Source organism: Oncorhynchus clarkii, unplaced genomic scaffold, assembly GCF_045791955.1.
Source record: "Oncorhynchus clarkii lewisi isolate Uvic-CL-2024 unplaced genomic scaffold, UVic_Ocla_1.0 unplaced_contig_2020_pilon_pilon, whole genome shotgun sequence".
NCBI classification, from domain to species: Eukaryota; Metazoa; Chordata; class Actinopteri; order Salmoniformes; family Salmonidae; genus Oncorhynchus; species Oncorhynchus clarkii.
This window is the reverse complement of record NW_027261016.1, coordinates 92,501-115,819: the sequence shown is the minus strand read 5'-3', so window position 1 is coordinate 115,819 and position 23,319 is coordinate 92,501. Positions and strand designations below refer to the sequence as shown.

Genomic DNA, 23,319 nt, shown 5'->3' with positions numbered 1-23,319 from the left:
AGGGTTTTGATATTTGCGTCACACACCGTTCCTTCCTTTTCCTTTGCCTTTCCCCTTTCCTTCTCTACCAAATCTCCTCACCATCCCTCTCAACTCCTCCAGCCTTTCCTTCGTCACTCCACTCCCCTCCCAATTCTTCACCCCCCTTCGCCTTTCCGTCTCTCCTTCCGGTTCCATCTCCAAACCCTCCTCCACCTCCTTTCTCTCCACTGTTGTCTCCTCTGGTCCTCTCGACTCTCACCATCTCCTCACTCTCCTCCATCCTCGTCGCAGTCTTCTTCTTCTTCTTTTTCTTTTTTTTTCTCCTTCAACCTCCTTCCCAACCTCTATTCCAGCTCTTTCTCCTTCCATCCCGGCCACCCCTTCTGTCCCGCCACCTCTCCTTCTGTCCCGACCACCTCTCCTTCCATCCCGGCCTCTCTCCTGTCCCAGCTCTCTCCTCTCTTTTCTTCTCCTTTCTCCGACTCCTTCTGTGCAGTCCTTCCACCTGTGTCTTCCGGCTCTTGTCTTCCTCCATCCCCCGCTCTCGCTCCCCCCCCAGCTGCAGACGCGTATGACCTCCGCCGAGCCGGGCAGTCCCGCCACAGGTGCGCTATCCGAGCCACACCCGTGGCATTTCTTCGGCTCGACACAATCCCTCGGCCTCGTGCTCCTCGAACCACAGAACCTGCACCTCCTGGCTTCACACGAGGCCAGGGTATGGCCATAGGCCATACACCGCCTGCAGAACGGAGGCTGACGGGCATAGTGTAATGTCCCCCTGTCAGCCCCCAGGGAGAACATCGCTGGAGGATGGAGGTAACCATCCACCCCTTTTGGGTCCTCCCTGAGGAGTGCCTGGAAAACACCTCCTCCCAGTCCAAAACCCCAGGGAGTCCCTGAGGAGCCTTGCTGAAGAAACATTATCCATGAACCTCCCCAGGAATGCCCTCACCTCCTCGTCCTTGACATGAGGGTTATATATGTTTACTGTCACCAGCCTAAAATTATTCTTGGCCAGAGCTTGTGACCTCATAATTACATATAGGGCTCTCTCCTTCCCCGCCCTCACCTTCTTCATTATGTCATCATGCATCTCCTCCGTATGGAACGTAACATCATAAGCAACCTCCACGGGTTATCTTGGAAGCACAAACATCTTTAACTGCCAACTTTAGCTCCCCATCAAGACCGTTCTGCCAAACTTCCCTCTCCTAATGGCTCTGTGTCCTTTTCCTCCATGCAAACCTTACGGTGTTTGCTAATCCCAATCCCAGGTAACATTCTTCTTGTGCATAGCGTTTCTCGCCATTTCTCTCAGGCATCAAGCTCTCTTCAAAAAAGGCTCTTAGCCTCTAATAAAAAACACGAAAAAAAATTGCCTTTTACTGCAACAAAACAATAAACCTTCCTCCCTCCGGACTTCCTTCGACCTTCTGGCTCAGCGGGCTCTGGGACACCTCGGTGTCAAGCTTGATCTGAGCCAAAAGGCCGAGAAGCGATAACCCACAAATGGAACCCTGAAACCGCCGGACCCCCGGGGGTCTCGACAGACCTCAGCGGGTGGGTTGGCAAAAGCCAGCTCCTCTCTCCCTCCAACCCCCACTCAACCAACCAACCAACCAACCAACCACCGTTTCCCTGGCAACAAACAGGCAGGTGTTTTTTGGAAAAAGTCGCTAATGCGTCTTTAAGTCACTATCCTGGCCCATCTCTGTCAATTTCCCTTGAAACAAGATACCGGGCTCTGCAAGAAGCAAAGCCGCTCCAAAAATACGTTGAACTCGTAAGTGTTCCTCTCCACGGAAGTCTTTAGTAAAAGGCGAAAGGCTTGTGCGTAATGAAGAGAAACCAGAGTCATATGGAAGTCAAGAGGTCGGGGCCCGAGACACACTCTGTGCACTCTAGGCAGGGTTCCCGCGGGTGCTCCCGGAACCCACTCTTCCAAGTTTTCGAGGGCTGTCTGTGGATAAAAAGAAGGTCACAGACACAGAGGCACAGAGAGACAGAGAGAGAGAGAGAGAGAGAGAGAGAGAGAGAGAGAGAGAGAGAGAGAGAGAGAGAGAGAGAGAGAGAGAGAGAGAGAGAGAGAGAGAGAGAGAGAGAGAGAGAGAGAGAGAGAGAGAGAGAGAGAGACACACACACACACAATCCTGGCCCCAATTCTTTTTTTTTTTTTTTTTTTTTTTTTTTTTTAAGTAAAATGGCGGGAAACGGGGGACCCCATTGAAGAGCGCTTCGCCTTTCTTTCAGTTTGAATGTTTCTTTCCTTCTCTTCTTCTGCTAGCTAGCCAGCTAGCTAGCTAGCCAGCTGTTTACAGAGCTTTGTGAATTTGCATTTTTCCTTGACAACGGAAGAAAAGTGTTGCACCGTTCCCGGAGGTACTGCAATACCGGGTCGATGCGTGGAGCGGACGGAGCAAGCCCCATTTCCGACTCCCTGTTCGAAAAATCCATTTAATATGTAGTCCCCCGATGGGGGACGTATCAGATATTAAACTGATAAGAACAGATTTTTTTTTTTATAAAATATTTTTATTACTTTCCAATAACCAAACAATAATCTTCCAAACTTCAGTCAACTTAAATACTAACAACCAAACAATCCCACTTCAAACTACAATCCCACCACACTAATCATTCCAATACTAATTAATTTTAACCAACTCCCAAAAACAATAACCAATGACCTACAAACTACCAATATACACCACCATATTACAGCAATTTCTCACCCAGTGCCCGCCTTCTCTATCTTGTCTGACTGTGACCTTACATCACTCCCATCTCCCACCATCCCCCCTCCCCTGAACACAGCAACAGCACCCGGCACATTCCCCACCCTCAGGTCCATCACCCCCCCCTCGTCCGGACTCCGCTCCGGGGATATCGCATCCATAAATAAATAGTCAGACTCTCCCTCCATCATCCAGGTTTGAGCCATACCCGGGAGGTCAAGCTCAGCGAGGGGTTTAAAGGAGGATGGAGACGGAGCCCACGAGGGCCCCGCTACCTCCCCGTCCCCCCGTTCTGCCCCCCCCCCCTTCTTCCCACCCTTCCTCCTTACCACCTTTTTTGGCCTCTTGCAAGGAGGGACATTTTCCGGCGGGTTTTGGAAAGTTGCGTCACACACCGTGCCTTCCTTTTCCTTTGCTAATCCCCTTTCCTTCTCTATCAAACCCCTCACCATCTCTTTCAACTCCTCCATCCTTTTCTTCCCCACTATATTGCCCAACCTGCCCAATCGCCCTTCCGGTTCCTTCTCCATCTTGTCCTCCACCTCCTTCGTCTCCGCTGTTTTTCCCTCTGTGCTCTCCACTCTCACCGTCTCCTCACTCTCCTCCATCCTCGTTGCCGTCTTCTTCTTCTTCTTTTTCTTTTCCTTTTCTCCTTCAACCTCCTTCCCAACCTCTATTCCAGCTCTTTCTCCTTCCATCCCGGCCACCGCTTCTTCTGTCCCGGCCACCTCTCCTTCTGTCCCGTCCTCCTCTTCTTCCATCCCGTCCTCTTTCTCTGTCCCAGCTCTCTCCTCCTCTTTTTCTTCTCCTCCCTCCGACTCCTTCTGGTCAGTCCTTCCACCCCCTTCTTCCGGCTCCTCTCTTTCTCGTCTTCCTCCATCCTCCGCTCTCGCTCCCCCCCCAGCTGCAGACGAGTATGACCCCCGCCGAGCCGGGCAATCCCGCCACAGGTGCGCTTCCGAGCCACACCCGTGGCATTTCTTCGGCTCGACGCAATCCCTCGCCTCGTGCTCAGCCGATCCACAGTATCTGCACCTCTTCGTGCTGCACGAGGCGAGTGTGTGGCCGTAGGCCATACATCGCCTGCAGAACGGAGGCTGACGGGCATAGTGTAACGTCCCCCTGTCAGCCCCCAGGGAGAACAACGCTGGAGGATGGAGGTAGCCATCCATCCCCTTCGGGTCCTCTCTGAGGAGAGCCTGGAAGCATCTCCTCCCATTCCAAAAGCCCAAGGAATCCTTTATGTGCCTTGCTGAGGAGACGCCATCCAGGTATCTCCCCAGAAAGGCCCTCACCTCCTCATCCTTCACATGAGGGTTGTATACGTTCACTGTGACCAGCCTGAAATTGGTTTTGGCCAGGCTAGTCACCTCGTAATGGCACAGGGGTCTCTCCTTGCCCATCTCTCTCGCCCTCTTCATTACCTCCTCGTGCTTCTCTTCTTTGTGGAACGTCACCTCGAAAGCACTCTCCCTCGGATTGTCCTGAAGGCACAAGACATCCATCACCTCCACTTTCAAAGTCGTCATTAAAACGTTTCTCCCGAACGTTTCCCTCCCGAACTGTTCCAACTCCTTCTCTCTCCAGGCAAACCTCACTGTGTTTGCCAAACCGACCACCGGAACCGACCTGTGCTGTACACTTTTCTCCATTTTTCTCACTTTTCCCTCTCTTAAATGAAGAAAAACCGATACCAACAATTTCCTCCCTCCTGCCTTCCTTCGACCTTCTGACTCAGCGGGCTCTGGGGCACCTCGGTACCGAGCTTGATCTGAGCCAAAAGGCCGAGAAGCGATAACCCACAAATGGAACCCTGAAACCGCCGGACCCCCGGGGGTCTCGACAGACCTCAGCGGGTGGGTTGGCAAAAGCCAGCTCCTCTCTCCCTCCAACCCCCACTCAACCAACCAACCAACCAACCAACCACCGTTTCCCTGGCAACAAACAGGCAGGTGTTTTTTGGAAAAAGTCGCTAATGCGTCTTTAAGTCACTATCCTGGCCCATCTCTGTCAATTTCCCTTGAAACAAGATACCGGGCTCTGCAAGAAGCAAAGCCGCTCCAAAAATACGTTGAACTCGTAAGTGTTCCTCTCCACGGAAGTCTTTAGTAAAAGGCGAAAGGCTTGTGCGTAATGAAGAGAAACCAGAGTCATATGGAAGTCAAGAGGTCGGGGCCCGAGACACACTCTGTGCACTCTAGGCAGGGTTCCCGCGGGTGCTCCCGGAACCCACTCTTCCAAGTTTTCGAGGGCTGTCTGTGGATAAAAAGAAGGTCACAGACACAGAGGCACAGAGAGACAGAGAGAGAGAGAGAGAGAGAGAGAGAGAGAGAGAGAGAGAGAGAGAGAGAGAGAGAGAGAGAGAGAGAGAGAGAGAGAGAGAGAGAGAGAGAGAGAGAGAGAGAGAGAGAGAGAGACACACACACACAATCCTGGCCCCAATTCTTTTTTTTTTTTTTTTTTTTTTTTTTTTTAAGTAAAATGGCGGGAAACGGGGGACCCCATTGAAGAGCGCTTCGCCTTTCTTTCAGTTTGAATGTTTCTTTCCTTCTCTTCTTCTGCTAGCTAGCCAGCTAGCTAGCTAGCCAGCTGTTTACAGAGCTTTGTGAATTTGCATTTTTCCTTGACAACGGAAGAAAAGTGTTGCACCGTTCCCGGAGGTACTGCAATACCGGGTCGATGCGTGGAGCGGACGGAGCAAGCCCCATTTCCGACTCCCTGTTCGAAAAATCCATTTAATATGTAGTCCCCCGATGGGGGACGTATCAGATATTAAACTGATAAGAACAGATACTACACTTGATCTGAGCCAAAAGGCCGAGAAGCGATAACCCACAAATGGAACCCTGAAACCGCCGGACCCCCGGGGGTCTCGACAGACCTCAGCGGGTGGGTTGGCAAAAGCCAGCTCCTCTCTCCCTCCAACCCCCACTCAACCAACCAACCAACCAACCAACCACCGTTTCCCTGGCAACAAACAGGCAGGTGTTTTTTGGAAAAAGTCGCTAATGCGTCTTTAAGTCACTATCCTGGCCCATCTCTGTCAATTTCCCTTGAAACAAGATACCGGGCTCTGCAAGAAGCAAAGCCGCTCCAAAAATACGTTGAACTCGTAAGTGTTCCTCTCCACGGAAGTCTTTAGTAAAAGGCGAAAGGCTTGTGCGTAATGAAGAGAAACCAGAGTCATATGGAAGTCAAGAGGTCGGGGCCCGAGACACACTCTGTGCACTCTAGGCAGGGTTCCCGCGGGTGCTCCCGGAACCCACTCTTCCAAGTTTTCGAGGGCTGTCTGTGGATAAAAAGAAGGTCACAGACACAGAGGCACAGAGAGACAGAGAGAGAGAGAGAGAGAGAGAGAGAGAGAGAGAGAGAGAGAGAGAGAGAGAGAGAGAGAGAGAGAGAGAGAGAGAGAGAGAGAGAGAGAGAGAGAGAGAGAGAGAGAGAGAGAGAGAGAGAGAGAGAGAGAGAGAGAGAGAGAGAGAGAGACACACACACACACAATCCTGGCCCCAATTCTTTTTTTTTTTTTTTTTTTTTTTTTTTTTTAAGTAAAATGGCGGGAAACGGGGGACCCCATTGAAGAGCGCTTCGCCTTTCTTTCAGTTTGAATGTTTCTTTCCTTCTCTTCTTCTGCTAGCTAGCCAGCTAGCTAGCTAGCCAGCTGTTTACAGAGCTTTGTGAATTTGCATTTTTCCTTGACAACGGAAGAAAAGTGTTGCACCGTTCCCGGAGGTACTGCAATACCGGGTCGATGCGTGGAGCGGACGGAGCAAGCCCCATTTCCGACTCCCTGTTCGAAAAATCCATTTAATATGTAGTCCCCCGATGGGGGACGTATCAGATATTAAACTGATAAGAACAGATACTACACTTGATCTGAGCCAAAAGGCCGAGAAGCGATAACCCACAAATGGAACCCTGAAACCGCCGGACCCCCGGGGGTCTCGACAGACCTCAGCGGGTGGGTTGGCAAAAGCCAGCTCCTCTCTCCCTCCAACCCCCACTCAACCAACCAACCAACCAACCAACCACCGTTTCCCTGGCAACAAACAGGCAGGTGTTTTTTGGAAAAAGTCGCTAATGCGTCTTTAAGTCACTATCCTGGCCCATCTCTGTCAATTTCCCTTGAAACAAGATACCGGGCTCTGCAAGAAGCAAAGCCGCTCCAAAAATACGTTGAACTCGTAAGTGTTCCTCTCCACGGAAGTCTTTAGTAAAAGGCGAAAGGCTTGTGCGTAATGAAGAGAAACCAGAGTCATATGGAAGTCAAGAGGTCGGGGCCCGAGACACACTCTGTGCACTCTAGGCAGGGTTCCCGCGGGTGCTCCCGGAACCCACTCTTCCAAGTTTTCGAGGGCTGTCTGTGGATAAAAAGAAGGTCACAGACACAGAGGCACAGAGAGACAGAGAGAGAGAGAGAGAGAGAGAGAGAGAGAGAGAGAGAGAGAGAGAGAGAGAGAGAGAGAGAGAGAGAGAGAGAGAGAGAGAGAGAGAGAGAGAGAGAGAGAGAGAGAGAGAGAGAGAGACACACACACACACAATCCTGGCCCCAATTCTTTTTTTTTTTTTTTTTTTTTTTTTTTTTAAGTAAAATGGCGGGAAACGGGGGACCCCATTGAAGAGCGCTTCGCCTTTCTTTCAGTTTGAATGTTTCTTTCCTTCTCTTCTTCTGCTAGCTAGCCAGCTAGCTAGCTAGCCAGCTGTTTACAGAGCTTTGTGAATTTGCATTTTTCCTTGACAACGGAAGAAAAGTGTTGCACCGTTCCCGGAGGTACTGCAATACCGGGTCGATGCGTGGAGCGGACGGAGCAAGCCCCATTTCCGACTCCCTGTTCGAAAAATCCATTTAATATGTAGTCCCCCGATGGGGGACGTATCAGATATTAAACTGATAAGAACAGATACTACACTTGATCTGAGCCAAAAGGCCGAGAAGCGATAACCCACAAATGGAACCCTGAAACCGCCGGACCCCCGGGGGTCTCGACAGACCTCAGCGGGTGGGTTGGCAAAAGCCAGCTCCTCTCTCCCTCCAACCCCCACTCAACCAACCAACCAACCAACCAACCACCGTTTCCCTGGCAACAAACAGGCAGGTGTTTTTTGGAAAAAGTCGCTAATGCGTCTTTAAGTCACTATCCTGGCCCATCTCTGTCAATTTCCCTTGAAACAAGATACCGGGCTCTGCAAGAAGCAAAGCCGCTCCAAAAATACGTTGAACTCGTAAGTGTTCCTCTCCACGGAAGTCTTTAGTAAAAGGCGAAAGGCTTGTGCGTAATGAAGAGAAACCAGAGTCATATGGAAGTCAAGAGGTCGGGGCCCGAGACACACTCTGTGCACTCTAGGCAGGGTTCCCGCGGGTGCTCCCGGAACCCACTCTTCCAAGTTTTCGAGGGCTGTCTGTGGATAAAAAGAAGGTCACAGACACAGAGGCACAGAGAGACAGAGAGAGAGAGAGAGCGAGAGAGAGAGAGAGAGAGAGAGAGAGAGAGAGAGAGAGAGAGAGAGAGAGAGAGAGAGAGAGAGAGAGAGAGAGAGAGAGAGAGAGAGAGAGAGAGAGAGAGACACACACACACACACAATCCTGGCCCCAATTCTTTTTTTTTTTTTTTTAAGTAAAATGGCGGGAAACGGGGGACCCCATTGAAGAGCGCTTCGCCTTTCTTTCAGTTTGAATGTTTCTTTCCTTCTCTTCTTCTGCTAGCTAGCCAGCTAGCTAGCTAGCCAGCTGTTTACAGAGCTTTGTGAATTTGCATTTTTCCTTGACAACGGAAGAAAAGTGTTGCACCGTTCCCGGAGGTACTGCAATACCGGGTCGATGCGTGGAGCGGACGGAGCAAGCCCCATTTCCGACTCCCTGTTCGAAAAATCCATTTAATATGTAGTCCCCCGATGGGGGACGTATCAGATATTAAACTGATAAGAACAGATACTACACTTGATCTGAGCCAAAAGGCCGAGAAGCGATAACCCACAAATGGAACCCTGAAACCGCCGGACCCCCGGGGGTCTCGACAGACCTCAGCGGGTGGGTTGGCAAAAGCCAGCTCCTCTCTCCCTCCAACCCCCACTCAACCAACCAACCAACCAACCAACCACCGTTTCCCTGGCAACAAACAGGCAGGTGTTTTTTGGAAAAAGTCGCTAATGCGTCTTTAAGTCACTATCCTGGCCCATCTCTGTCAATTTCCCTTGAAACAAGATACCGGGCTCTGCAAGAAGCAAAGCCGCTCCAAAAATACGTTGAACTCGTAAGTGTTCCTCTCCACGGAAGTCTTTAGTAAAAGGCGAAAGGCTTGTGCGTAATGAAGAGAAACCAGAGTCATATGGAAGTCAAGAGGTCGGGGCCCGAGACACACTCTGTGCACTCTAGGCAGGGTTCCCGCGGGTGCTCCCGGAACCCACTCTTCCAAGTTTTCGAGGGCTGTCTGTGGATAAAAAGAAGGTCACAGACACAGAGGCACAGAGAGACAGAGAGAAGAGAGAGAGAGAGAGAGAGAGAGAGAGAGAGAGAGAGAGAGAGAGAGAGAGAGAGAGAGAGAGAGAGAGAGAGAGAGAGAGAGAGAGAGAGAGAGAGAGAGAGAGAGAGACACACACACACACAATCCTGGCCCCAATTCTTTTTTTTTTTTTTTTTTTTTTTTTTAAGTAAAATGGCGGGAAACGGGGGACCCCATTGAAGAGCGCTTCGCCTTTCTTTCAGTTTGAATGTTTCTTTCCTTCTCTTCTTCTGCTAGCTAGCCAGCTAGCTAGCTAGCCAGCTGTTTACAGAGCTTTGTGAATTTGCATTTTTCCTTGACAACGGAAGAAAAGTGTTGCACCGTTCCCGGAGGTACTGCAATACCGGGTCGATGCGTGGAGCGGACGGAGCAAGCCCCATTTCCGACTCCCTGTTCGAAAAATCCATTTAATATGTAGTCCCCCGATGGGGGACGTATCAGATATTAAACTGATAAGAACAGATTTTTTTTTTTTTTTTACAAAAAATAATTTATTTACCATCCATACCATTCATTCTTTTACAAAATCATATTTCTCATTCATTCTTATTAAACTCTATTTACAAAAAACACCCAACAAAAACAAACCTCAATCATTCCCTCCCCGTCAACTAACCAATACCTAACCCTTCCCCATCTTCCCTTCCCTAATCTATCCACAAACCTCACTCTAACAATAATCCCCCCTTCCACCTCTCCCGTGCCGCATGCTGCCCCCACTTTATCTCCTCCCTCTTCATCCTCCCCCTCACATCACCTTCCACCCTCCTCACTATCCCTTCCAACCCCCAATCTGTCTTAACTAAATTCTACCTGGCTTCCCACCCCCCTTTTAAAGAGACTCATGAGAAGCCAAGCAGAAACTGTCCCATCCGCCCCCCTTCGCTATCCCTACGCCTCGCTCTAACTGTGACCTACATTACTCCCATCTCCCACCCCCCCCTCCCCTGAACACAGCAACAGCACCCGGCACATGCCCCACCCTCAGGTCCATCACCCCCCCCCGTCTTCCGGACTCCGCTCCGGGGACCTGCATCCACAAATAAATAGTCAGACTCTCCCTCCATCATCCAGGTTTGAGCCATACCCGGGAGGTCAAGCTCAGCGAGGGGTTTAAAAGAGGAAATCCCACGAGGGCCCCGCTCCATCCTCCCCGTCCCCCCGCTTGCTGCCCCCCCCGCCACCTCCCCATCCCCCCCTTCCTCCTTCCCCACCTTCTTTGGCCTCTTGCAAGGAGGGGATCATTTCCCCACGGGTTTTGGATATCCCTGCGTCACACACCGTGCCTTCCTTCTCCTTTGCCTTTCCCCTTTCCTTTTCTATCAAACTCCTCACCATCCTCTCAACTCCTCCATCCTTTCTTCCTCCACTCTGCCCTCTTCATCACCATCCCCTCCCCCATCCCGTCTTCCAATCGCCCTTCCATTCCGGTTCCTTCTCCATCTTGTCCTCCACCTCCTTCTCTCCGCTGTTGTCTCCTCTGGTCTCTCGACTCTCACCGTCTCCTCACTCTCCTCCATCCTCGTCGCAGTCTTCTTCTTCTTCTTTTTCTTTTCCTTTTCTCCTTCAACCTCCTTCCCAACCTCTATTCCGACTCCTTCTCCTTCCATCCCGGCCACCTCTTCTTCTGTCCCGACCACCTCTCCTTCTGTCCCGTCCTCCTCTTCTTCCATCCCGTCCTCTTTCTCTGTCCCAGCTCTCTCTCCTCTTTTTCTTCTCCACCCTCCGACTCCTTCTGGTCAGTCCTTCCACCCCCTTCTTCCGGCTCCTCTCTTCCGCCTGTGTCGTCTTCCTCCATCCTCCGCTCTCGCTCCCCCCCCAGCTGCAGACGCGTATGACCCACGCCGAGCCGGGCAGTCCCGCCACAGGTGCGCTACCGAGCCACACCCGTGGCATTTCTTCGGCTCGGCACAGTCCCTCGCCTCGTGCTCAGCCGATCCACAGTATCTGCACCTCCTGGCGCTGCACGAGGCGAGTGTGTGGCCGTAGGCCATACATCGCCTGCAGAACGGAGGCTGACGGGCATAATGTAACGTCCCCCTGTCAGCCCCCAGGGAGAACAACGCTGGAGGATGGAGGTAACCATCCAACCCCTTCGGGTCCTCTCTGAGGAGAGCCTGGAAACACCTCCTCCCATTCCAAAAGCCCAAGGAATCCTTTGATGTGCCTTGCTGAGGAGACGTTTCCAGGTATCTCCCCAGAAAGGCCCTCACCTCCTCATCCTTCACATGAGGGTTGTATATGTTCACTGTGACCAGCCTGAAATTGGTTCCTGGCCAGGCTAGTCACCTCGTAATGGCACATAGGTCTCTCCTTGCCCATCTCTCTCACCCTCTTCATTACCTCCTCGTGCTTCTCCTCTTAAAGAACGTCACCATCAAAAGCACTCTCCCTCGGGTTGTCCTGAAGGCACAAGACATCCATCACCTCCAACTTCAGGTCGTCATTCAAACGTTTCTCCCAAACGTTCCCTCCCGAACTGCTCCTCTCCTTCTCTCTCCAGGCAAACCTTACTGTGTTTGCCAAACCAATACCGGAACCGACCTGTGCTGTACACTTTCTCTCCATTTTTCTCAGTTTTCAAGCTCTCTCCTCTCTTAAATGAAGAAAAACCGATACCAACAAAACAATTCCTCCCTCCTGCCTTCCTTCGACCTTCTGACTCAGCGGGCTCTGGGGCACCTCGGTACCAAGCTTGATCTGAGCCAAAAGGCCGAGAAGCGATAACCCACAAATGGAACCCTGAAACCGCCGGACCCCCGGGGGTCTCGACAGACCTCAGCGGGTGGGTTGGCAAAAGCCAGCTCCTCTCTCCCTCCAACCCCCACTCAACCAACCAACCAACCAACCAACCACCGTTTCCCTGGCAACAAACAGGCAGGTGTTTTTTGGAAAAAGTCGCTAATGCGTCTTTAAGTCACTATCCTGGCCCATCTCTGTCAATTTCCCTTGAAACAAGATACCGGGCTCTGCAAGAAGCAAAGCCGCTCCAAAAATACGTTGAACTCGTAAGTGTTCCTCTCCACGGAAGTCTTTAGTAAAAGGCGAAAGGCTTGTGCGTAATGAAGAGAAACCAGAGTCATATGGAAGTCAAGAGGTCGGGGCCCGAGACACACTCTGTGCACTCTAGGCAGGGTTCCCGCGGGTGCTCCCGGAACCCACTCTTCCAAGTTTTCGAGGGCTGTCTGTGGATAAAAAGAAGGTCACAGACACAGAGGCACAGAGAGACAGAGAGAGAGAGAGAGAGAGAGAGAGAGAGAGAGAGAGAGAGAGAGAGAGAGAGAGAGAGAGAGAGAGAGAGAGAGAGAGAGAGAGAGAGAGAGAGAGAGAGAGAGAGAGAGAGAGAGAGAGAGACACACACACACACAATCCTGGCCCCAATTCTTTTTTTTTTTTTTTTTTTTTTTTTTTTTTTTAAGTAAAATGGCGGGAAACGGGGGACCCCATTGAAGAGCGCTTCGCCTTTCTTTCAGTTTGAATGTTTCTTTCCTTCTCTTCTTCTGCTAGCTAGCCAGCTAGCTAGCTAGCCAGCTGTTTACAGAGCTTTGTGAATTTGCATTTTTCCTTGACAACGGAAGAAAAGTGTTGCACCGTTCCCGGAGGTACTGCAATACCGGGTCGATGCGTGGAGCGGACGGAGCAAGCCCCATTTCCGACTCCCTGTTCGAAAAATCCATTTAATATGTAGTCCCCCGATGGGGGACGTATCAGATATTAAACTGATAAGAACAGATACTACACTTGATCTGAGCCAAAAGGCCGAGAAGCGATAACCCACAAATGGAACCCTGAAACCGCCGGACCCCCGGGGGTCTCGACAGACCTCAGCGGGTGGGTTGGCAAAAGCCAGCTCCTCTCTCCCTCCAACCCCCACTCAACCAACCAACCAACCAACCAACCACCGTTTCCCTGGCAACAAACAGGCAGGTGTTTTTTGGAAAAAGTCGCTAATGCGTCTTTAAGTCACTATCCTGGCCCATCTCTGTCAATTTCCCTTGAAACAAGATACCGGGCTCTGCAAGAAGCAAAGCCGCTCCAAAAATACGTTGAACTCGTAAGTGTTCCTCTCCACGGAAGTCTTTAGTAAAAGGCGAAAGGCTTGTGCGTAATGAAGAGAAACCAGAGTCATATGGAAGTCAAGAGGTCGGGGCCCGAGACACACTCTGTGCACTCTAGGCAGGGTTCCCGCGGGTGCTCCCGGAACCCACTCTTCCAAGTTTTCGAGGGCTGTCTGTGGATAAAAAGAAGGTCACAGACACAGAGGCACAGAGAGACACAGAGAGAGAGAGAGAGAGAGAGAGAGAGAGAGAGAGAGAGAGAGAGAGAGAGAGAGAGAGAGAGAGAGAGAGAGAGAGAGAGAGAGAGAGAGAGAGAGAGAGAGAGAGAGAGACACACACACACAATCCTGGCCCCAATTCTTTTTTTTTTTTTTTTTTTTTTTTTTTTTTTAAGTAAAATGGCGGGAAACGGGGGACCCCATTGAAGAGCGCTTCGCCTTTCTTTCAGTTTGAATGTTTCTTTCCTTCTCTTCTTCTGCTAGCTAGCCAGCTAGCTAGCTAGCCAGCTGTTTACAGAGCTTTGTGAATTTGCATTTTTCCTTGACAACGGAAGAAAAGTGTTGCACCGTTCCCGGAGGTACTGCAATACCGGGTCGATGCGTGGAGCGGACGGAGCAAGCCCCATTTCCGACTCCCTGTTCGAAAAATCCATTTAATATGTAGTCCCCCGATGGGGGACGTATCAGATATTAAACTGATAAGAACAGATTTTTTTTTTTTATTTTTTTTTTTTATACAAAAAATAATTTATTTACACTCAATACCATTCATACTTTACAAAATAATAATTCTCATTCATTCTATTTACAAAATCACCAAACACCCAAACAAAAACAAACCTCAGGGGAGCATCGTCCCTCCCCGTCATACCTAACCAATACCTAACCCTTCCCTATCTTCCCTTCCCTAATCTATCCCCTTACAAACCTCACTCTAACACTCCCAGCCCTAATCCCCCCTTCCACCTCTCCCGTGCCGCATGCTGCCCCCACTTTATCTCCTCCCTCTTCATCCTCCCCCTCACATCACCTTCCACCCTCCTCACTATCCCTTCCACCCCCCAATCTCTCCCTGTCTTAACTAAATTCTGCCTGGCTTCCCACAGCCCCCTTTTAAAGAGACTCATGAGAAGCCAGAGCAGAAACCTGTCCCTATCCGTTCCCCTCGCTCTCCCTACGCCTCGCTCTAACCTAGCCCAAGTCAGCAAAAAATCGCTCCTAACCATACCTAGCAACACCCGTGCCCTAGCCCAGACTAGTCCGGCAAAGGCACAGTCCCAGAAGGCATGGCGCACAGTCTCCTCCCTGCCACAAGCAGATCTTGGACAGGTGGAGGATCGCGACAAACTATGCCGGTACATGATGGAACGTACCGGCAAGCACTTATGGAGGCTCAACCAATTCAGGTCCTTGAGCCTGTTGTCCAGGCCCCGCGCCTGCACTCCCTCCCAGACCACTGACGAGATGCCCGCTACAGGCGCAGGACTCCCTGCCTGCCTGACCTCCTCGTACAGGTGCCTGTGGTCTAAACCTACTCGGGCAACTTCAACCTCGGGGTGCGCACGCAGCCACTTGGCCGCATGGCCAAAGTGCCACGGCAGCTGTTCCGCCCGAGGACCCGCGTTAGACCACACCATTACGCTTCTCGCCTGATACGAGAAGAACACCCGCAGGAGGTAACCGGACGGGTGTATAACTGGCTGAGCAAGCTCCGTCAACAAGAAAGAAACAAAAATTGCGTCCAGCTTGAGGGGGAGATGTGGTACCCCCCTACCTCCCTCCCCGATGGGACAGAGCATGCGCGCCCTGGCGACCCACTCGTACCTGCCACCCCACATGAACTGAAACACAAGCCTCACTAGAGGCCTCCTCAGACAAGCTGGCAATGGGTAGATGTACGCCAAGTACAAAAGAGATGGCAATACATCCACCTTTAGGACCAGGACCTTACCTATAAAGGACAAAGACCTAGCCTTCCACATTGCCAACTTCTTCTGTACCACTGCAATACCCATGTTCCAGTTCAGCGTCGCTGAGCCAGAGGTCTCAAAATGGACCCCAAGAATCCTCAGGGCCCCCTCACAGAGAGATAACCCCCCGGGCACATCCGTCCTACCGCGCCATCTTCCGAAAAACTTAACGGAAGACTTTGCATGATTCAGAACCGCCCCCGACGCTTGGGTGAAATCCCCAATGATGGCAAGAGACCTTGTCAGGCACGAGTCCTTGCACAACAGCAAGGAAGTGTCGTCGGCGTACTGCGTCATCTTAACACGCAGCCCACCGCTCCCAGGGATCAACAAGCCCTCCACCCCTGTGTCTGCCCTAATGGCAGCCCCCAGAGGCTCCATGTACAGAACGAAGAGGAGAGCCGAGAGTGGGCATCCCTGCCTGACCCCAGACGAGAGGTCAAAAACGTCACCTAAGTGACTATTTACACTAACTCGACACCCCGCTCCGACATATAATGTACGGATCCATCCTATGTACTTCTCCCCAAATCCTAATCTACCTAATACCCTGAATAGAAAGGATCTATTCACGCGATCAAAGGCTTTCGCCTGATCTAGCGCTGCTACCATTAAAGGCAGCCCTCTATCTTCAACCCAGGCGATGGAGTCCCTAATCAACTGTAGGTTCCATCTTATAGAGCGGCCCTCTACCCCGCACGTCTGATCCTCATGGACGACGTAGGGAAGGGCTGTGCGCAACCGGTCTGCTAAAACCTTTGCAAGAATCTTGTAATCTACGCACAGCATGGTCAACGGCCGCCAGTTGCCAAGGTCAGTTGCTTCCCCCTTCTTATAAAGAAGTGACAGCACACCAACAGCCATTGATCCCCCCGGGACCCCCGTCTCAAGGATGGCCTTCAAGACTTCGAGGACCACCGGTCCAAGTATACCCCAAAACTTGAGGTAAAACTCAGCCGGCAGCCCATCCATCCCAGGCACCTTCCCTTTTCCCATCCTCCTAAGAGCGCTCTCAACCTCTTCTAGTGAGATCTGGGCCTCCATCACGTCTCTAATGTCCTCCGGCAACCGCCGGGACAAGTGTTCTAAAAACACATTTCCCTGCTCTACATCTATTTCCCTTTCCTTAAATAAACTTCGGAAATGATCAGTTGTCACCCTGACCATTTCCTCTGGTTTACTTACTATACTACCATTTTCTTCCCTAACGCCATGCATTACCCTCCTACTCTGCCTGGCCCTAACCGACTTAAAGAACATAGCGGAACAAGTCTCATTATGTTCTAGAAAGCCACTATGCGCACGCTCCAGGAAAGCTCGAGCCTTCTGCTCCTGCAGCTCCCTGAGCTGCGCCTTTAGGGCTGTGAATCTCTCCCAGTCAATCGACCCGCCGAGGTTGCCCGCCTCGTACTCGAGTTCAATTAACCTTTGGATACGATCCACCTCCCTCCTTTCCTCCCTTTTTTTCCTTTTACAATATCCTATTATAAAAGCCCTAATCCTCACCTTCACTAAATCCCACCACTCTAACACCCCCTCGCACATGGACCGGAGGCCGTCAAGCCTCCGAAAGAAACAAAAAAATGCGTCAACGAAAGCCTGCTCCTCCAGTATATCCCGATCTAGCTTCCAGTACCCCCTACCGAAGAGGCAGACTGGCGACCCCACCTGCAGGAACACCCCGTCGTGATCCGTGAAGAACACAGGCAACAGGCGCCCAGACAACTGACCCAAAGACCTGGATATAAAAATGTAGTCGAGCCTCCGCGCAACCCCCCTGGAGTTGCGCCATGTAGGACCGACCATTGCCGGAGTAGTATGCAGGCCACCATCAACCAGACCATGGCAAGCCATTAGCCCGGTGATTGCGCCTGCACTACTATCACCACCTACCCCTAAATCTATATTAAAGTCCCCTCCTATCACCAAGTGCCTATTTGTGACACACAGGGGCGCCAGACAGTCCACCATCTCCCTTCTGTCTGCCGCCACCTGTGGCCCATATACCCCAATTAACCTATACCTAGCTTCTCTATACACTACATCTATCCCCAATACTCTACCCTGCATTATAACAAAAGTGCTCTCTACCTTAACCTCTTTATTCCCACACAAAATTCCTACTCCTGTTGAGTGCACCCCTCCTATGCCCCAAAAAGATTTCCCCTTATCCCACTCCCTCCTAAATCTACACACATCCCCACCATCCCTCAGGTGAACCTCCTGTAAAAAACAAAAATCAAACCCCACACCCTCTAAAAAATTAAACACCGCCCTCCTTTTAATTACATCCCTCAACCCCCTTACATTTAAACTAAACAATTTAACAGAAATATTCATTTATAAACAAAATATATATTTACAAACAAACAAAACCCTCAACAAATAACCCCAAACCAAACAAAAAACAGGAGACTCACCCGATGCTCCCCTGGTCCATCTCCACCGGCGGGGACGTCCTCTCCTCTCCTGACGCCCCCCCGTCCTCCTCCATCTCTCCAACCCAGGATGCAGGCAGTGTGTTAGGCCGAGTGCCCTGCATCCTGGGTTCCCCACCACCATCCTCCACCCCCCCCTCCCTGTATGCCTCGGGGCTGAGCGTAGGGGACCCCATCTCCCCAAACAGGAGTTGGGATCCCTCTATCACACAGCCCACAGACCCCTCACTGGAGTCATCCTCCACCAGAATGTAAGGGGCTGAGGCAAACAGGGAGGCCAATGCACCCCCACCTCCCCCCCCCGCCGTTCTCTTAGCCCCCCCCTCCCCCTCCCCACCCCCCTCCCTCTCACTTCCTGCCAACTTCCCCCTCTTCTTCCCCTTCTTCTTTGGTGAAGGAGGTAGCGGGGAGACACAACGTCCCTTCCCCGCTAACTCCTCCACCAATCCCCTTGTCTCTTCCTCCAGGAAGCCTGGCAGGCTGTCCCCCCACTCCTTCCCCCCATCTCCCCCTCCCACCCCCTCCCCTCCCACCTCCACCCCTCCCTCCGTCCCAGTCACTGTCACCGTTCCCTCTTCCACTCCTTCTCGCACCACTGTCCCACTCTCCCTCTTCTCCGCTCCTTCCCGTTCTTCCGCCTTCTTTTTCTTTTCTCCTTCTTTTTCCTTCTTTCCATCTTCACTCCTCTTTCTTCTCGCCTCTTCCTTCTTCTCATCCTCTTCCCTTGCCGTCTTTTCCCCTGTGCCATTCGTACAATCCGCACGCGTCCTTTCTTTCCTCCCCCCATCCCCCGCTCCCCCCCCAGCTGCAGACGCGTATGACCTGTGACGAGCCGGGCAATCACGCCACAGGTGTGCTGACGAGCCACACCCGTGGCAAGCCTTGGGCTCGTCACATTCCTTGGCCTCGTGCTCTTCCGACCCACAGAATCGACACTTCTTGGTGCTGCACGAGGCCAGGATATGGCCGTAGGCCATACAACGCCTGCAGAACGGGGGCTGACGGGCATAATACAACGTCCCCCTGTCAGCCCCCAGGGAGAACATCGCCGGAGGATGGAGGTAGCCATCCACACCATTCGGGTCCTCCCTGAGTAACACCTGGAACCCTCTCCTCCCGTTCCAGAAACCCAGGGAGTCCCTGAGGTACCTTACTGAGGAGACGTTGTCCACATACCTCCCCAGAAAGGCCCTCACTTCCTCATCCTTCACATGCGGATTGTACATGTTTACGGTGACCACCCTGAAATTGTTCCTTGACAGGCTGGTCACCGCGTAATGGCACAGGGGTCCTTCTTCTTTCTCCGCCTTCACCTTCTTCATCACATCATCATGTTTCTCCTCCAAATGAAACGTCACATCAAACCCTTCTCCATAGGTTCCCTTGAAGACAGAGAACATCTTTTACCTCCAATTTCAGATAGCCCATCAGCATATTCCTTCCGAAAGTATCTCTCCCCCACGGCTCCTTCTCCTTGTTTCTCCAGGAAAACCTAACCGTGTTTGCCAACCCGATTGAGGTACCGCCCTCGTCTGCTTCTGCTGCTGCTCCATTTTCCAACAAAAAAAGCTCTCTTTCCAAAGAAGCCAAAAAAAGAAAGAAATTGGTTAAAAAACCACCACTTCCTTCAGAAAAAATTTACTTCCTCCCTCCGCCTTCCTTCGACCTCTTGACTCAGGGGCTCTAGGACACCTCGGTGTCAAGCTTGTACTGAGCCAAAAGGCCGAGAAGCGATAACCCACAAATGGAACCCTGAAACCGCCGGACCCCCGGGGGTCTCGACAGACCTCAGCGGGTGGGTTGGCAAAAGCCAGCTCCTCTCTCCCTCCAACCCCCACTCAACCAACCAACCAACCAACCAACCACCGTTTCCCTGGCAACAAACAGGCAGGTGTTTTTTGGAAAAAGTCGCTAATGCGTCTTTAAGTCACTATCCTGGCCCATCTCTGTCAATTTCCCTTGAAACAAGATACCGGGCTCTGCAAGAAGCAAAGCCGCTCCAAAAATACGTTGAACTCGTAAGTGTTCCTCTCCACGGAAGTCTTTAGTAAAAGGCGAAAGGCTTGTGCGTAATGAAGAGAAACCAGAGTCATATGGAAGTCAAGAGGTCGGGGCCCGAGACACACTCTGTGCACTCTAGGCAGGGTTCCCGCGGGTGCTCCCGGAACCCACTCTTCCAAGTTTTCGAGGGCTGTCTGTGGATAAAAAGAAGGTCACAGACACAGAGGCACAGAGAGACAGAGAGCGAGAGCGAGAGAGAGAGAGAGAGAGAGAGAGAGAGAGAGAGAGAGAGAGAGAGAGAGAGAGAGAGAGAGAGAGAGAGAGAGAGAGAGAGAGAGAGAGAGAGACACACACACACACACACAATCCTGGCCCCAATTCTTTTTTTTTTTTTTTTTTTTTTTTTTTTTTTTAAGTAAAATGGCGGGAAACGGGGGACCCCATTGAAGAGCGCTTCGCCTTTCTTTCAGTTTGAATGTTTCTTTCCTTCTCTTCTTCTGCTAGCTAGCCAGCTAGCTAGCTAGCCAGCTGTTTACAGAGCTTTGTGAATTTGCATTTTTCCTTGACAACGGAAGAAAAGTGTTGCACCGTTCCCGGAGGTACTGCAATACCGGGTCGATGCGTGGAGCGGACGGAGCAAGCCCCATTTCCGACTCCCTGTTCGAAAAATCCATTTAATATGTAGTCCCCCGATGGGGGACGTATCAGATATTAAACTGATAAGAACAGATTTTTTTTTTTTTATTTTTTTTTTTTAAACCAAACAATTTCATCCATAATTCCATCAACTTAAATATCTACTATCAACAAATACAGCTAATCTTTCAAATTCAATCAACTTAAATTACTCCAAAACCCAAACTACAAATAATCTTCCATAACTAATAAACTATTTACAAATCCAAATTACCACCACAATAATCTTCATTATCCCATTAACTTAAATATCTTCTATCAACCAACTCACCTCCACTCCTAAATCCACTGACCTACAAACTGCCAACTTTTACCCCACCTATATTACAGCAAAAACTCACCCATTGCCCCCCTTCTCTATCCATCGCCCTAACTCGTCTAACTGTGACCCTACATCACTCCCATCTCCCACCATGTCCCCCCTCCCAGGGGCTGAACACAGCAACAACCCCCGGCACCTGCCCCACCCTCAAGTCCATCACCCCCCCCTCTCCGGACTCCGCTCCGGGGACGCTTCGCATCCACAAAGAGAAAGTCCGACTCTCCCTCCATCATCCAGCTTTGGGCCATCCCTGGGAGGTCAAGCTCAGCGAGGGGTTTAAAAGATGAGGAAGACGGAGCCCACGAGGGCCCCGCTACCTCCCCATCCCCCCGTTGTGCCCCCCCCCCCTTCTTTCCACCCCTCCTCCTCTGTCCCACCTTCTTTGGCCTCTTGCACGGAGGATATTCAGCAAAGGTTTTCATATCCCTGTCACACACCGTGCCTTCCTTCTCCTTTGCCTTCCCCATTTCCTTTTCTACCAAATTCCTCACCATCCCTCTCAACTCCTCCACCCTTTCCTTCGCCCACTCCCCTCCCAATTCTTCACCCCCCTTCGCCTTTCCGTCTCTCCTTCCGGTTCCTTCTCCAAACCCTCCTCCACCTCCTTCTCTCCACTGTTGTCTCCTCTGGTCTCTCGCACTCTCACCATCTCCTCACTCTCCTCCATCCTCGTTGCCGTCTTCTTCTTCTTCCTTTCTTCTTCTTTTCCCTTCCACTCCTTCCCCCTCCTTCCCAACCACCTCTCCTTCTGTCCCGTCCATCTCTCCTTCCATCCCGGCCACCTCTCCTTCTGTCCCGGCCTCCTCTTCTACTATCCCGTCCACCTCTCCTTCTGTCCCCGCTCTCTCCTCCTCTTTTTCTTCTCCTCCCTCCGACTCCTTCTGTCAGTCCTTCCACCCCCTTCTTCCGGCTCCTCTCTTCCTCGTCTTCCTCCATCCTCCGCTCTCGCTCCCCCCCCAGCTGCAGACGCGTATGACCTCCGCCGAGCCGGGCAGTCCCGCCACAGGTGCGCTACCGAGCCACACCCGTGGCATTTCTTCGGCTCGGCACAGTCCCTCGCCTCGTGCTCAGTCGATCCACAGAACCTGCACCTCCTGGTGCTGCACGAGGCCAGGGTATGGCCATAGGCCATACACCGCCTGCAGAACGGAGGCTGACGGGCATAAAACAATGTCCCCCTGTCAGCCCCCAGGGAGAACATTGCTGGAGGATGGAGGTAACCATCCAACCCCTTTGGGTCCTCCCTGAGGAGAGCCTGAAAGCATCTCCTCCCATTCCAAAAGCCCAGGGAATCCTTGATGTGCCTTGCTGAGGAGACGTCCATCCAGGTACCTCCCCAGAAAGGCCCTCACCTCCTCGTCCTTCACATGGGGGTTATACATGTTTACCGTCACCAGCCTGAAATTACTCCTGGCCAGGCTTGTGACCTCGTAATGGCACATAGGGCTCTCACTTCCCGCATCTCTCTCACCTTCTTCATTATTCCTCGTGCTTCTCCTCTGTATACAAAGTCACATCAAATGCCCTCTCCAAAGGTTATCCTGAAGGCACAAACATCTTTTACCTCCAACTTTCAGCTCGTCCCATCAAGAAGCGTCTGCCAAAGTTCTCCCTCCCGAACGGCTCCAACTCCTTCCCTCCATGCAAACCTTACTGTGTTGGCAATCCAATCCCAAGGAACCGACCTGTTCTCCCGTGCCATCTCCACCAGGTAAAAAGCACCCTCAAATCTCTTTCAAAAAAGGAAGAAACCAAAAACTTGCAGACCGGGAACCCAACAACAAATTCCTCCAAAAACAATAAACCTTCCTCCCTCCCTTCCTTCGACCTTTTGACTCAGCGGGCTCTGGGGCACCTCGGTGTCAAGCTTGATCTGAGCCAAAAGGCCGAGAAGCGATAACCCACAAATGGAACCCTGAAACCGCCGGACCCCCGGGGGTCTCGACAGACCTCAGCGGGTGGGTTGGCAAAAGCCAGCTCCTCTCTCCCTCCAACCCCCACTCAACCAACCAACCAACCAACCAACCACCGTTTCCCTGGCAACAAACAGGCAGGTGTTTTTTGGAAAAAGTCGCTAATGCGTCTTTAAGTCACTATCCTGGCCCATCTCTGTCAATTTCCCTTGAAACAAGATACCGGGCTCTGCAAGAAGCAAAGCCGCTCCAAAAATACGTTGAACTCGTAAGTGTTCCTCTCCACGGAAGTCTTTAGTAAAAGGCGAAAGGCTTGTGCGTAATGAAGAGAAACCAGAGTCATATGGAAGTCAAGAGGTCGGGGCCCGAGACACACTCTGTGCACTCTAGGCAGGGTTCCCGCGGGTGCTCCCGGAACCCACTCTTCCAAGTTTTCGAGGGCTGTCTGTGGATAAAAAGAAGGTCACAGACACAGAGGCACAGAGAGACAGAGAGAGAGAGAGCGAGAGAGAGAGAGAGAGAGAGAGAGAGAGAGAGAGAGAGAGAGAGAGAGAGAGAGAAGAGAGAGAGAGAGAGAGAGAGAGAGAGAGAGAGAGAGAGAGAGAGACACACACACACACAATCCTGGCCCCAATTCTTTTTTTTTTTTTTTTTTTTTTTTTTTTAAGTAAAATGGCGGGAAACGGGGGACCCCATTGAAGAGCG

The 23,319-nt window shown here is 51.5% G+C and overlaps 17 non-coding genes and 2 pseudogenes across 17 annotated transcripts; all 19 read right to left on the bottom strand.

The window, feature by feature from the left end:
- Positions 1-1,722: 1,722 nt before the first annotated feature.
- On the bottom strand, positions 1,723-1,839 carry LOC139403286 (U5 spliceosomal RNA). The gene has a single exon (XR_011633358.1). It is a non-coding gene; the product is annotated as a U5 spliceosomal RNA (small nuclear RNA).
- Positions 1,840-2,339: 500 nt separating this feature from the next.
- On the bottom strand, positions 2,340-2,512 carry LOC139403224 (U2 spliceosomal RNA; annotated as a pseudogene).
- Positions 2,513-4,753: 2,241 nt separating this feature from the next.
- Positions 4,754-4,870, bottom strand: LOC139403285 (U5 spliceosomal RNA). The gene has a single exon (XR_011633357.1). It is a non-coding gene; the product is annotated as a U5 spliceosomal RNA (small nuclear RNA).
- Positions 4,871-5,355: 485 nt separating this feature from the next.
- On the bottom strand, positions 5,356-5,546 carry LOC139403322 (U2 spliceosomal RNA). The gene has a single exon (XR_011633393.1). It is a non-coding gene; the product is annotated as a U2 spliceosomal RNA (small nuclear RNA).
- Positions 5,547-5,786: 240 nt separating this feature from the next.
- LOC139403283 (U5 spliceosomal RNA) lies at positions 5,787-5,903 on the bottom strand. Its single transcript, XR_011633355.1, has one exon. It is a non-coding gene; the product is annotated as a U5 spliceosomal RNA (small nuclear RNA).
- Positions 5,904-6,427: 524 nt separating this feature from the next.
- On the bottom strand, positions 6,428-6,618 carry LOC139403320 (U2 spliceosomal RNA). Its single transcript, XR_011633391.1, has one exon. It is a non-coding gene; the product is annotated as a U2 spliceosomal RNA (small nuclear RNA).
- A 240-nt stretch (positions 6,619-6,858) lies between these two features.
- LOC139403282 (U5 spliceosomal RNA) lies at positions 6,859-6,975 on the bottom strand. The gene has a single exon (XR_011633354.1). It is a non-coding gene; the product is annotated as a U5 spliceosomal RNA (small nuclear RNA).
- A 491-nt stretch (positions 6,976-7,466) lies between these two features.
- LOC139403319 (U2 spliceosomal RNA) lies at positions 7,467-7,657 on the bottom strand. The gene has a single exon (XR_011633390.1). It is a non-coding gene; the product is annotated as a U2 spliceosomal RNA (small nuclear RNA).
- A 240-nt stretch (positions 7,658-7,897) lies between these two features.
- LOC139403281 (U5 spliceosomal RNA) lies at positions 7,898-8,014 on the bottom strand. Its single transcript, XR_011633353.1, has one exon. It is a non-coding gene; the product is annotated as a U5 spliceosomal RNA (small nuclear RNA).
- A 480-nt stretch (positions 8,015-8,494) lies between these two features.
- On the bottom strand, positions 8,495-8,685 carry LOC139403318 (U2 spliceosomal RNA). The gene has a single exon (XR_011633389.1). It is a non-coding gene; the product is annotated as a U2 spliceosomal RNA (small nuclear RNA).
- A 240-nt stretch (positions 8,686-8,925) lies between these two features.
- Positions 8,926-9,042, bottom strand: LOC139403279 (U5 spliceosomal RNA). Its single transcript, XR_011633352.1, has one exon. It is a non-coding gene; the product is annotated as a U5 spliceosomal RNA (small nuclear RNA).
- Positions 9,043-9,527: 485 nt separating this feature from the next.
- On the bottom strand, positions 9,528-9,708 carry LOC139403338 (U2 spliceosomal RNA; annotated as a pseudogene).
- A 2,474-nt stretch (positions 9,709-12,182) lies between these two features.
- LOC139403278 (U5 spliceosomal RNA) lies at positions 12,183-12,299 on the bottom strand. The gene has a single exon (XR_011633351.1). It is a non-coding gene; the product is annotated as a U5 spliceosomal RNA (small nuclear RNA).
- A 498-nt stretch (positions 12,300-12,797) lies between these two features.
- Positions 12,798-12,988, bottom strand: LOC139403316 (U2 spliceosomal RNA). The gene has a single exon (XR_011633388.1). It is a non-coding gene; the product is annotated as a U2 spliceosomal RNA (small nuclear RNA).
- Positions 12,989-13,228: 240 nt separating this feature from the next.
- LOC139403277 (U5 spliceosomal RNA) lies at positions 13,229-13,345 on the bottom strand. The gene has a single exon (XR_011633350.1). It is a non-coding gene; the product is annotated as a U5 spliceosomal RNA (small nuclear RNA).
- A 485-nt stretch (positions 13,346-13,830) lies between these two features.
- Positions 13,831-14,022, bottom strand: LOC139403222 (U2 spliceosomal RNA). The gene has a single exon (XR_011633302.1). It is a non-coding gene; the product is annotated as a U2 spliceosomal RNA (small nuclear RNA).
- A 5,635-nt stretch (positions 14,023-19,657) lies between these two features.
- Positions 19,658-19,774, bottom strand: LOC139403276 (U5 spliceosomal RNA). The gene has a single exon (XR_011633349.1). It is a non-coding gene; the product is annotated as a U5 spliceosomal RNA (small nuclear RNA).
- Positions 19,775-20,260: 486 nt separating this feature from the next.
- On the bottom strand, positions 20,261-20,451 carry LOC139403230 (U2 spliceosomal RNA). The gene has a single exon (XR_011633307.1). It is a non-coding gene; the product is annotated as a U2 spliceosomal RNA (small nuclear RNA).
- Positions 20,452-22,839: 2,388 nt separating this feature from the next.
- On the bottom strand, positions 22,840-22,956 carry LOC139403275 (U5 spliceosomal RNA). The gene has a single exon (XR_011633348.1). It is a non-coding gene; the product is annotated as a U5 spliceosomal RNA (small nuclear RNA).
- Between the last annotated feature and the right edge of the window lie 363 nt (positions 22,957-23,319).